Source organism: Corvus hawaiiensis, chromosome W (assembly GCF_020740725.1).
Source record: "Corvus hawaiiensis isolate bCorHaw1 chromosome W, bCorHaw1.pri.cur, whole genome shotgun sequence".
In the NCBI taxonomy this organism is placed as follows: domain Eukaryota; kingdom Metazoa; phylum Chordata; class Aves; order Passeriformes; family Corvidae; genus Corvus; species Corvus hawaiiensis.
The window spans coordinates 4,028,916-4,040,045 of NC_063254.1; positions in this window are offsets into that span (position 1 = coordinate 4,028,916).

The window sequence follows — 11,130 nt, forward strand, 5'->3', positions numbered from 1 at the left end:
GACCAGAAGAGAAACTGACAGCAGAGGCTGCAGTCGGCTGTGCCGTGGTTTGACCTGCAACTTCTTTTCAGGATGAGGTCTTGGCCGTTTTCGACCAACCCGGCACTGTAGCTGCCGCGGCCGTCTCTGGTGCTGCTGTCACGCCCGGAGCTGCGGCCGTCTCTTGTGCTGCGGTAGCGCCTAGAGCCGCTGCCACCTCCTGCGCTGCGGTCGGCCCCGGAGCCGCCACCGGCTGGAGCGCAGCCGCCGCATCTGCTGCTTCTGTCACTGGTCTCGGCTCTGCTGGCAGCTGGAGCGCCGGTGCTGTGCCGGCGGGTAACGCAGGGATCGTCACTGCCGCCACGGGTTCCGGGTTGGGAGCCACTGGCTACGCCACTTCCGGGTTTGGAGCCGCGTCTCTCGCGGGCGGCACGGGCGGCACGGGCCCGGCGCACCCCGCACAGCGGGGTGCCTCCGACAGCTGCAGCAGCTGCTTTTGCAAGCTGAGCAGTTCCGATAGCTGCAGTGATATATTTGGCAGTTCCGTCAACAAAGGCAGATGCTGTATTAGAAGGTCGATTGCTCGATTTTGTGACTGCGCAGAACAGTCCGGCGCAACGGAGGGCTATGGCCTGCATCCAGGCATTCTCGGTACAGTAGACGCATGCGCAGTATTGTTCGGGGCAATGCCAGCCAAAAAGGTCAATCCAGGCATCCTCCGTGCGGCAGGCGCCTGCGCAAATGGGCTAGGAGCCGCCATGGGCATTCAAGATGCCAGGCCACTATACCGCGGCCCTGGAAAAGCAGTGAACGCCTCTGAGCTGAATGGCAGGGTGGGCTGTGCGCTCTCCCGCTGCCCTGACACCCCCACCAATTGCTCTGCTCTGTCCTTGGGTGGCGTGGGGTCCTGCAGCAGCGCAGGGTGACCCAGTGCAGGCTCCGGGTCATGCTCCGCCCGTCAAGCCGGGGCAGATTTTTCGGATCTCTCTCCTTCGGATATCTCTGTCACTCGCCACCGAAACAGGTGAGCCAGCTCTGCTGCCACAGTCAAGGTCTATCAGCAAGTTAAATAAAAATTGCCAAGTGCGTAATAATTCTAACACTGACGGATCCCCAGATGGAAGGTCACACTGGATAGCACAGCCTATCTCCTGCCACAGCCCAAAATCCAGGGCGGTGTCTCTGTCCGGGGAAATGCCATGCAGGGCAGCCCAGTCTAATAACTCACAAAGTGAATATTCAGGAATGGAGGTGCGCATTATACTGAAAACACCTTTCCAGACCATTAGCACAGCATCGGTTTTTAAACGGCTGTTCGCCATTTTCTCAGTCCCATCGGACATCCTTGTCCGGGGGGAGGAAGGGAACAGTGTACCTCTAAAGAAATTCAGCTTGGCTCGCAGCATGTAGGACACGTCGCAGCGTGCAGATCACGTCGGGGCCACCAAATATTACTGTATCTTGCAGCCGTAGGGAGAAGATCCAACAGGCAGGAATTGTGCAGCAAGATTGATTGATTTAATTATTTTACAAACTCTTTTATAGACTTTTTCTTCATAGTCTAATTGGACAAAGGATCAGCCACCCCCTGGGTGGATTGGCTAGAAATCCTAAATATCCATTGTCAAAATATTTTTCTACTGTACCATAAACATAGTTCTACAAGGTCGCAGGTGTTCATGGTTTATAGAACTTCTGCTAATCTCTTCATGAGAGATAAAAGTATCCCACGGACTTAGAAAGAAGCAAGAAAATTCTTGCTAGCAGCATTTTTGTATCCACAGAACACCATCAATTTTCTCCCAATACATATGATACTTTAATAAAGCCGCAAACATTTCTTTATGAGAAATTCTGTTTTCACTCCCCTTAGAGCTGTCTCGCGTATCTCAGTTCCCTGCACTACCACGCGGGCCCCATTCACCAAGGTCACCTAGCTGCTGTATTTTCTCAGTTACTTCATCTAGGGGATTCCCTGTCTTGTTAATCAAGAGAGTCATGATTACATTTTTATATGCTGGTGGAGCAGTCCTAATTAGCTTATTTCTCACGGTAACAGACAATGCATTCCACATCAAAGAGTCAGGGTCTCCAATAAAGGTAGCTGATGTCATTACTTGCTGCTTTATTTGTTGTATACAATCCCGCAAAGTATACCATTGACTTTTGGATCCTGGCCAATCATTTTCTGTATGGTATTTAGTGTTACATCCTTGAGCAGCCAAAGGTAACAAATTAGTATTGTGAACATTATTCTAAAACATATCCTGTACAAAAGAACCTGAGCTCAAAACTAAAAACTTCTTAGAGTCTCCTGAGTCTAGGGTTACCCCTGATGCTCCCTGGTTGTGCAAATGCACCATCCAAGAGAGGAGGGGTTCCTTCAGTCTTTGCTTAAACCATTCAGTTATATCATTTACTTCATGCTGAGTATAATCCTCTGTCACATCTCTCCTGACCTGCTGACCATTAGCCTCTAATTCTATCTTTCATCTCCATGACAGTCTCACACCTATGAATTCATTTGGGGAACCAGCCTCATCAGAATCTGTAGAATCCCAAATATGTCTTTCCCATTTATCAGGATCCCACTGCACACCTGCCTCTGCAATCACTGTATGCACTTTCTTGTGATTCATTCGTCCCCTCTTTTTCTTCTACTGCGCTACTCAAACTACATCCTTCTTGGCTACAGTCTGGTAAGTGTCCAACTTGTCAGCAAGTAGCTTATTTTGGCACTGTAACATTACAATTTGATTCTGCAACTCACACATCTGTCGCTCCATGTTAGAGTTTTTCAACAACTGTTCCTTCTGTTTGTGTTTTGTTTGATATGCTGTTAACAAAATCCATCCTTGTTTTCCCAAACCCATCAGCTCTTTTCCTTTTTCAATATGCAATTTTTAGATGCATTTCAATACATCCAGCAGTCCATCTTCTTTTAACTGACTTCCCCATTGCTCACATGGTCCTCTGACCGTAGACCACTCGAGAGCCAGCAAACTATAGGGAAGATCTTCCCATCTGGGAATTTTGGATGGAACTGATTCCTTACATTTAGATTTCTTACATTTAGATTTAAAAAGCAACATTTTGTTCTGATCCAGCTGACTATGCCAATTTTGTTTTGCCAGTGGACAGGGTCAGCAAAAAAGACACAGACACCAACTTAAGGAATAGTGTAATTTACTATAATGCAAAACTGCAAAGAAACAGAAAAGAATAAGCTAAGCAATGCACCTAATCATTACTAAAAAAGAATGCCTATAGTGTTTAAGAAAGATACATCACCAGTTACCCTAATACTTTACCATCATCCAAGTCTGCAAAACATCAGCTGTGGAGGAAGCTGTCACAGCGAAGGACTGGAGAACCATGCCCAGTAACTGGGAAATCCTCTTCTAATCTGCTCTGATGAGACCCCACCTGTAGTACTGTGTTCAGGTCTGGGGTCTTCAGTACAAGAAAGATGTTGACCTGTTGGAATGAGTCCAGAGGAGAGCCACTAAGTAGATCAGAGGGCTGGAGCACCTCTCCTAACAAGACATTCTGAGAGAGTCGGAGCCATTCAACCTGGAGAAGAGAAGGCTCTGGGAAAACCTTATAGCAGCCTTGCAGTACCTAAAGAGGGCCTACAAGAAGGCTGGAGAGGGACTATTCACAATGTGTTACACGCCGGTCACTCAAACCTAGGGCTAAATCAAGGTTCTTTTGCTCTGGGTAGATGCAAAGGAGAAAATCCCAACCAAATATTCTCAAGAGGTAAAAACACACAAAATCTTTCTGGCAAACTAGAAAATTAAGGAACATTGGCGAAAGAGTAAATACAACATAACATCACTTATCACAGCATAGACTTAGCCCATTGAACATAGAACCTTTAACCCATTTGATGTTAGGTTCCGTGAAAAGAGAGTTAGAAGAAGAAGAAGAAAGGGAGAAAAACAGAAAGACAGAAAATATATATAAAAACAGATATATAGCTACTAACTCCTGGGTTCCAGCGATGTAAAACTCCAAGATGAAGGTAGGGTTGAAGGACAATGTGCTTGCCTCGTGGTAACCCTTCTTAAACCTTTTTGGCCCATCCTGGGCCTTCTTCCCAGAAGGGACTTCTGGTCTCTCGGCAACTCAGGGACTGAGTTAGGCAAAGCTGGGGCTGCCTCCAGTGTGCCATGATTGACAGACACTGCGGGGCTGGGGGGTATGGGGGGCAGAGCACTACCTCACCAAAGTCTGACCCACCCCCTACCACACATTCCAAGCCCCCAAGATGTCTCAAAACAGATTACCTTTTCCAGTCTCTGACACAAGGGCATGCAGTGACAGGACAAGAGGGAATGGCTTTAAGTTGAAGGAGGGAAGGTTTAGATTGGATATTAGGAAGAAGTTCTTTACGGTGAGGGTGGCGAGACACTGGAACAGGTTGCCCAGAGAGGTTGTGAACTCCCCATGCCTGGAAGTGTTCAAGGCCAGAGTGGATGGGTCTCTGAGCAACCTGGTCTAGTGGAAGGTGTCCCTGCCCATGGCAGTGTGGTTGGAACTAGATGATCTTTAAGGTCCCTTCCAACCCAAACAATTTTATGATTCTATCAATCTATACTTTGGGAGCCATCTTATGTAGACAATTAACAATTATATTTCTTCCTCTGAAAGGTTTTTGGTGGAGGAAATACAGAATGGCACCTTCACCACATTCTTCAGTGATGTTTTCTCCTTCATTATAATAACTCTTCAGTATCTTTAACATCCTTGGGTGATGAGAGTTCACTGCTCGCTCAGTCAGCAGACTCACTCTTCTAAGCCTAGGAATTCCTCGAGCTGCCTGGAGAGATGGCATGGGCGATCCAGCAGCTCAGTGGCTCTGATATGCGGCAAGTGATAGCTGTTTGGCTATCCTCACAAGCAGAAGCAAAGAGGTAGAAATATAGCCCTGACTCCATGCCTGTATTCCTGTTTTCTTTATTCCTCCCATCCCAGGAGGGACGAGAGAACCAGTTCACAGAAGGCGAAGCAGGAGCAGACAGCGAGGGGGCCAGCTGCAATCGGCTGCCTTTATTTGGGGGAGCGGAAAGGGGAGAGCAGGGGGTGGACCTGTAGTAACCAGCCAATCGGACTCTGTTTCGAGGGAGTCCATGCTACTTTCAAATTCTATCCGCACTTGGAACAAAGGGGATTCAGAGCACATGGCAGAGACAAGTCCGGACATGCCTGGGCAGTCCCGGGGCCGGGCTGCACTTTGGGCAGGCAGCAACAATTCCCTATTTTTTTTCTTTAAAGCTGGGCCGCAACCCTGAGTAACTTAAAGTGTACAAAACAGTAATAAAACAACAGTGCAAAACATAATTGAAATCCACCGTCCCTATAACCTGACACTACACAAGATGTCCCTAAACCAGTACCCCAGCTCTTCTTTCAGATGGTTGATTTAGTCCTGGACCTCCTTATGGAGACGTGGAAGGATTTGACCGCGAGATGTAAAGTTCATGCAGGGTAACCCCACAAGCTTGTTTTAGGGCTGTGGGACAGTCCATGCTGCCGTTGATATGGCTTTCTAGGACATAAGTAGGGGAGAAAACTCAGGAGGTTAGTCAGGACATCTATGGTATGGGGTATCAGGACGAGGAACTACAAAATAAAGTACAAAATGTGAGTGCAAACAGCATAACTTAATTTATGGGATTAACATCGAAATCTAGTGCAAAGGGCCCAAATGGAGGTGTAAAATCAGGATCTTTTTTATGGCGTCTCCTCCAGGAGGCAGTTTTGACCTCCTTGAACTTTGTGGCAGTAACATAAGGTTTTACCTACTTTCTGGGGATCCCCCTCAATCCCTGAGGGGTGGATATACTGGCGTATCCACGTCCCCAAGTTATAAGTTTGTACGGTCCCTGGATCTTTTGAGTCTCTGGGTCCCGGATCAGGACTTCTGGATTTTCTTTCAGTTTCTGTCTCCTGGTGTTCTGGAACTGACGATAGATCGGAGGGTTTGGATCCTCAAAGGAGCCGTTCAGGAAATTTATTGTAAACAAGGATTTGCTGAGTCAGAGAACGGGTCAATTGAGTTTGGTGGTTCCTGATTGTTGCAGCAACATTCGTTTAAGAGTTTGGTGGGCACCTTCAACAATGCCCTGTCCAGTTGGGGAGTGAGGAATACCTGTGACATGTCAAAATCCTCACTGCTGATGAAAGTTTTTGAACTCTTGAGAGATGTAGGCAGGCCCATTATCAGTTTTTATCTCCTCAGGTACACCAAGCACAGCAAAGGCTCGGACAAGATGTTTTTCAACGTCTTTAGCCTTTTTCACCTGCATATGCAGAGGCATACATAGCACCAGAGAAGGTATCAATAGAAATATGAACATATTTTAATCTCCCAAATTCAGGGAAATGTGTAACGTCCATCTGCCACACTTCACCGCTATTAATGCCTCTGGGATTGACCCCCATGCCCAGTGATGGAAGCTGTAGCTTCTGGCAGTTGGGACATGTTGCCACTATTGCTTTTGCCTGTGTCCGCGATCGGTGGAACATGCGGATAACAGCAGGAATATTTTGATGGTACATGGCATGGCTCAATTTTGCCTGTTCAAAAACTTGGGGGAGCTTTGGGAAGTCGACTGATAGAACTATGTCTGCTGGCATAGCCAGGGCATCTGCTCTACTATTACCCTCTGCAATAAATCCTGGCAGGTTTGTATGTGACCTCACATGCATGACAAAATAGGGATGCTCTCTGTGGGAAACCAGATATATCAGCTTTGAGAGCAGATCATAAATTTTCTTGTTTGAAACTTCTTTTAGGAGCGCATATTCTTCTCTCACAGTTACTCCAGCTACATATGCTGAGTCTGTGACCAAATTAAAGGGTTCTTTGAACCTCTCAAATGCTCTGACGACGGCTGCCAGTTCATCTATGTGTGGTGACCCCTGGATTACCTTGATGTCAGATTCCCACTTTTGCGTCTTGGGGACTTTCCATGTCAGAACTGACCTTTTAGACTTCCCTGAGCCATCTGTAAAAATGGTTAGAGCATCAAGGGGTTTTCAACTTTGAATTTCTTGAGGAATAAAAGAGAATGTGTCATGGGTTTGCAAGGCATAGTCCTGGAAGTGATGTTCTTGCAAAGGGGTGCTTACAGCTTCCTCTGTGACCTGACAGAAACTATCAGATTGCCAGTTTGAATATGGACAATTCTTTAAGCCAATTAAAATTTTGAACGCCTCTCTGATCCACACTTAAGAATAAACAAATCCTGGGCAGAGCCCTGTCTCTTTTCTGGCGCTGGGACAAGTAGCTGTGGGGCCCCGTGCGGGGGCCCAGCGGGCCTGGCCCAAGCCCTGCTCGGGCCAGGCCGGACCGGGCCACAGCCATCCTGGAGCCGATGGGCCCTATTCCACCTGCAGCCCCCCCACAGCCCTGCTATGTGCAGATAGAGCGGCTCGGCTCCCCCTCTCCCATGCGGCTGAAGATTCAGCTGAAGCTGCGCTGCCGTCTGGCAAAGATCATGTGACCAACAGCAATAAGCAACATTCCAGGTACAAGGCCTAGGTGAGATTAAACCTTTTAGTGCTGTGAAGAGCTGAAAACCTGAGGGAGGGGAAAGAGGAGATGCTTAAAGCTGAAATGCTGTTGTAAAGCTATGATATATCAGAGTACCCGTTGTAATTTCATGAAAGCATGGGGGGTGGAGCGTTCAACTTGTACTTGTGAGCAAAAGCACCTTCGCTGAGATAAGCAAATGCTGAAGCAGCTGTAATTTGATGAGAAGTTTGGACAGGGAGAGATGGACAGATGAGGACTTTTGCTCCAGATGGAAAGGAGAAGACCTCTGTTCCTAGAGATGCTCCCAGAGATAGTCCTAGAGATGAAGATTGTTACAGTGGGGATACTGTAACACGCATATCAAACAAGGAGGCCCGAGGAAAAGAAATATATATGGACCGATTCTTGATAGATGTTTCAGAGATGTTTATTTCTCCAGCCGCATGGCTGGAGCTCTGCCAAGGAACTGTTAAAGTCACGAGACCCGAGGGTCCTTCCCCCGCGCAGGGGAATACAAAACAACCAATGGGGAACGAGGCTGACCAGGGGCTCGGGAAACCCTGTGTCTCCCCCTCAGGGCCCCTCTCCCAGGACTACATGAAAGGGGGGGAAGGGACCCTGACAGAAGATGAGGAGGACCCTTTGCTCCCAGGGAAGGAGGAGGGCTTCTATTCTTAGAGATGAAATGCTCCCAGAGATGGGTGAAGTGAACTTTTGTTTCTGAACGGCTCAACCTTAAAATTGTACCCCAATGGCTCGAGATTGGACCCTCGAAAGCAGTTGTGGGAAAAGCTGCAAGTCGTGGGAGAGGGACTCTCACATAATGCGAGCCTAGAACCAACCCGGGCGGCTGTCTCGTTGTGATAATGTCTCCGTAGTATGAGCAAGAGAGACTCCTCTTCCTGAATGGACTGAACAAGGCTATTACAGAAGTGGTAAACAGACGGAACATCTCAAGGGTTGTCTTTTAACATTGTCAGTGGGAGAAAGGACAAAGGTGGGGGGAGGAGAAGAGTTCTGAAGGTGTGGTATGATGTTATTTTTTCTTTTTCCCTCTTTTAGGTCTGTTAATAAACTGCTTTATATTCTTTCAAGTTTGGTGCCTGCTTTGCATTTCTCCTAATTCTTATCTCACAGAAGGTAAACAGTAATGAGTATTTTGGACCAAACCACTACACTAAATTGGTGTTTCCGCCCAGTTACAAACCGAACCCGCTACAGAATGCCAGATTAAACAATTGATGTTTTGGTAATGATTTGATATTTGGCCTGAGTAACTATCTAATGCAAATTGTAACTTCCTATTATTTTGGAGCAGGTGTTCTAATCAGTCTGTTGTTACGGGTAAGTAGATGCATGCAAAGTCACTTCCTGTCAGGGTGCGGAGCCTTGCTCTACCCTTCATGATAATTTTAGCCATCAGTTCTTGTTGCTTGGTGATGGTCTTGGATGGTTGGAGTGGGAGGAATACCCATTCAATTATGATGAGGTGATCCTTCTGCTCCTTGCTCCACTGAAAAATGAGGCCGTGAAAGCGTGGTACCTTCCCTAGAATGACAAACTTAAAGGGTAGGGAGGGCTGATACCTGTGTGCCTGCCTGGTGGAAATTGCCTCTCGCACCTTTTTGAGGGACTGCCTTGCCTCTTCTGTCAGGGATCTAGGGGATGTTGGACCGCCTCCCCTCAACAGTAGGTTCATAATAGGAGCCACATCCTCTGTGGTGAGTCCCAACCAGGGTTTTATATAAGTCAGTGTCCCAGAGAGCTGTTGCAATTCTACTAATGTTTTTGGGTTGTTATTAATGGTGATGGGTGTTGGGGTGATAGAGGTCTCTGTGATTTTGAATCCAAGGTATTTCCAAGGGCTCGTGCTCTGCATTTTCTCAGGTTGTAATTCAAAGCCCTTGGCCTCTAGTGCCTCAATCACCATGTTAAATGTCCGCTCACGGTATTGGTTATCGGGAGCACATATCAGCACATCATCCATGTAATGTAGGATGATGGCTTTCTCTGCTTTGGCACGGATGGGAGATAGAATTTTGGCAATATACTCTTGACAGAGACTTGGTGAATTTTTCATACCTTGGGGAAGCACAAGCCATTGGTAAGGTTTCATGGGGGCCTCACGATTTATAGAGGGTACGGAAAATGCAAATCATGGGGCATCTGCAGGATGGAGTGGAATATGAAAGAAGCAACCTTTAATATCAAGGACAGCCAAATTCCAATGTTGTGGGAGCATTGAAGGTGATGGCATACCTGGTTGAAGGGGTCCCATGTCTTCAATAACCTTATTGATTTTCCTGAGATCATGGAGAAGCTGCCACCTGTTCTTTCCCAGTTTTTGCATTACAAACACGGGCGAGTTCCAGGGGCTGTTAGTTGGTGCGATGTTCCCTTTAGCTAATTCTTCATTTACTAACGTTTGGAGTGTCTCTAAGTTGTCTTCTTTTAGCGACCACTGGTCAATTCACACTGGTTCATCAGTTTTCCAAGTCAATTTTTTTGGAAGACACTCAGCTCTAGTGGCCGCAAGGGAGAATTTTGATGTCTAGGGGTGATATCAATTTTTGTTCCCCACTGAGACATGGCATCCCTTCTCCACAGGGTGAATTTGGTATCTAGGACATATGGACAAAATGTCTATTTGTCCTTCTGGACCTTCAATTTGAATGGTGTATTTGGATTGCTTCGCAATTTGGGTACCTCCAATCCCTTGTATGATACTCTGAGACTGCAATTCCCATTGTGTAGGCCACTTATCAAATGGAATGACAGATACATCAGCACCTGTGTCTATCATTCCCATGATACTGATTTTGTGTGATCCATGACGGATCTTACATTCCACTAAAGGTTTATCATTTCGCAGAACCTCAGTCCAACAGATGGCTGGGATATGACCATCTGTGGGCAGCTATTTGGGCAGTGGAATGGCTTGTACAATGACCTGACCCTTTGGCATAAAGTATGGTGGACATATACAGTGTGCCATTAGGCTAGAACCCCCATTCTGATCCACTTTCATGAGTGTAGGTGTAAGCTCTATCCCAGAAGGTGTTTCCTGAGTGTCCCCAATAACAAAAAGGTATGTAAAGTCTGTTATGTGGTCCACATTTTGGAATGTGATTGGTATCACAGTCCGTCTGTTGCTGTTGAAGTGATGTGTTACATCACAATTTACCTTAAACCTAAGTCCAGGAGTCCATGTTACTTTGTCTGCAGCTCTATTTATGTCTGAACGCAGAACTGTGACGGGTTGAGTCGTAAGTTTCCCTGCTATTGACCTGGGGAAACAGTCTTTGAAGAGTTTTTAGCAACAGTTATAATTGCTCTGCAATTCCGAGCTACATGTCCCTTTTTCTGACAATGGTAGCATACAATGTTACCTCGAGATTGAGTTTCCCCTGTACCCATCGCGTCCTCCATGACCTCCCCCACCATCCACACTTTTTTTGAAAAAGGAACAGTTGTGTTCATCTGAACCTTCTTAGTACAAACTTCAAGGATGGTTTCAACCGTTGGGGGCGGACGCAAGGGGAGACTCAGGATCACTTGCTTGCAAGCCTCATTTGCATTGGCCTGGAGCAGTTCAAGCAGGAATG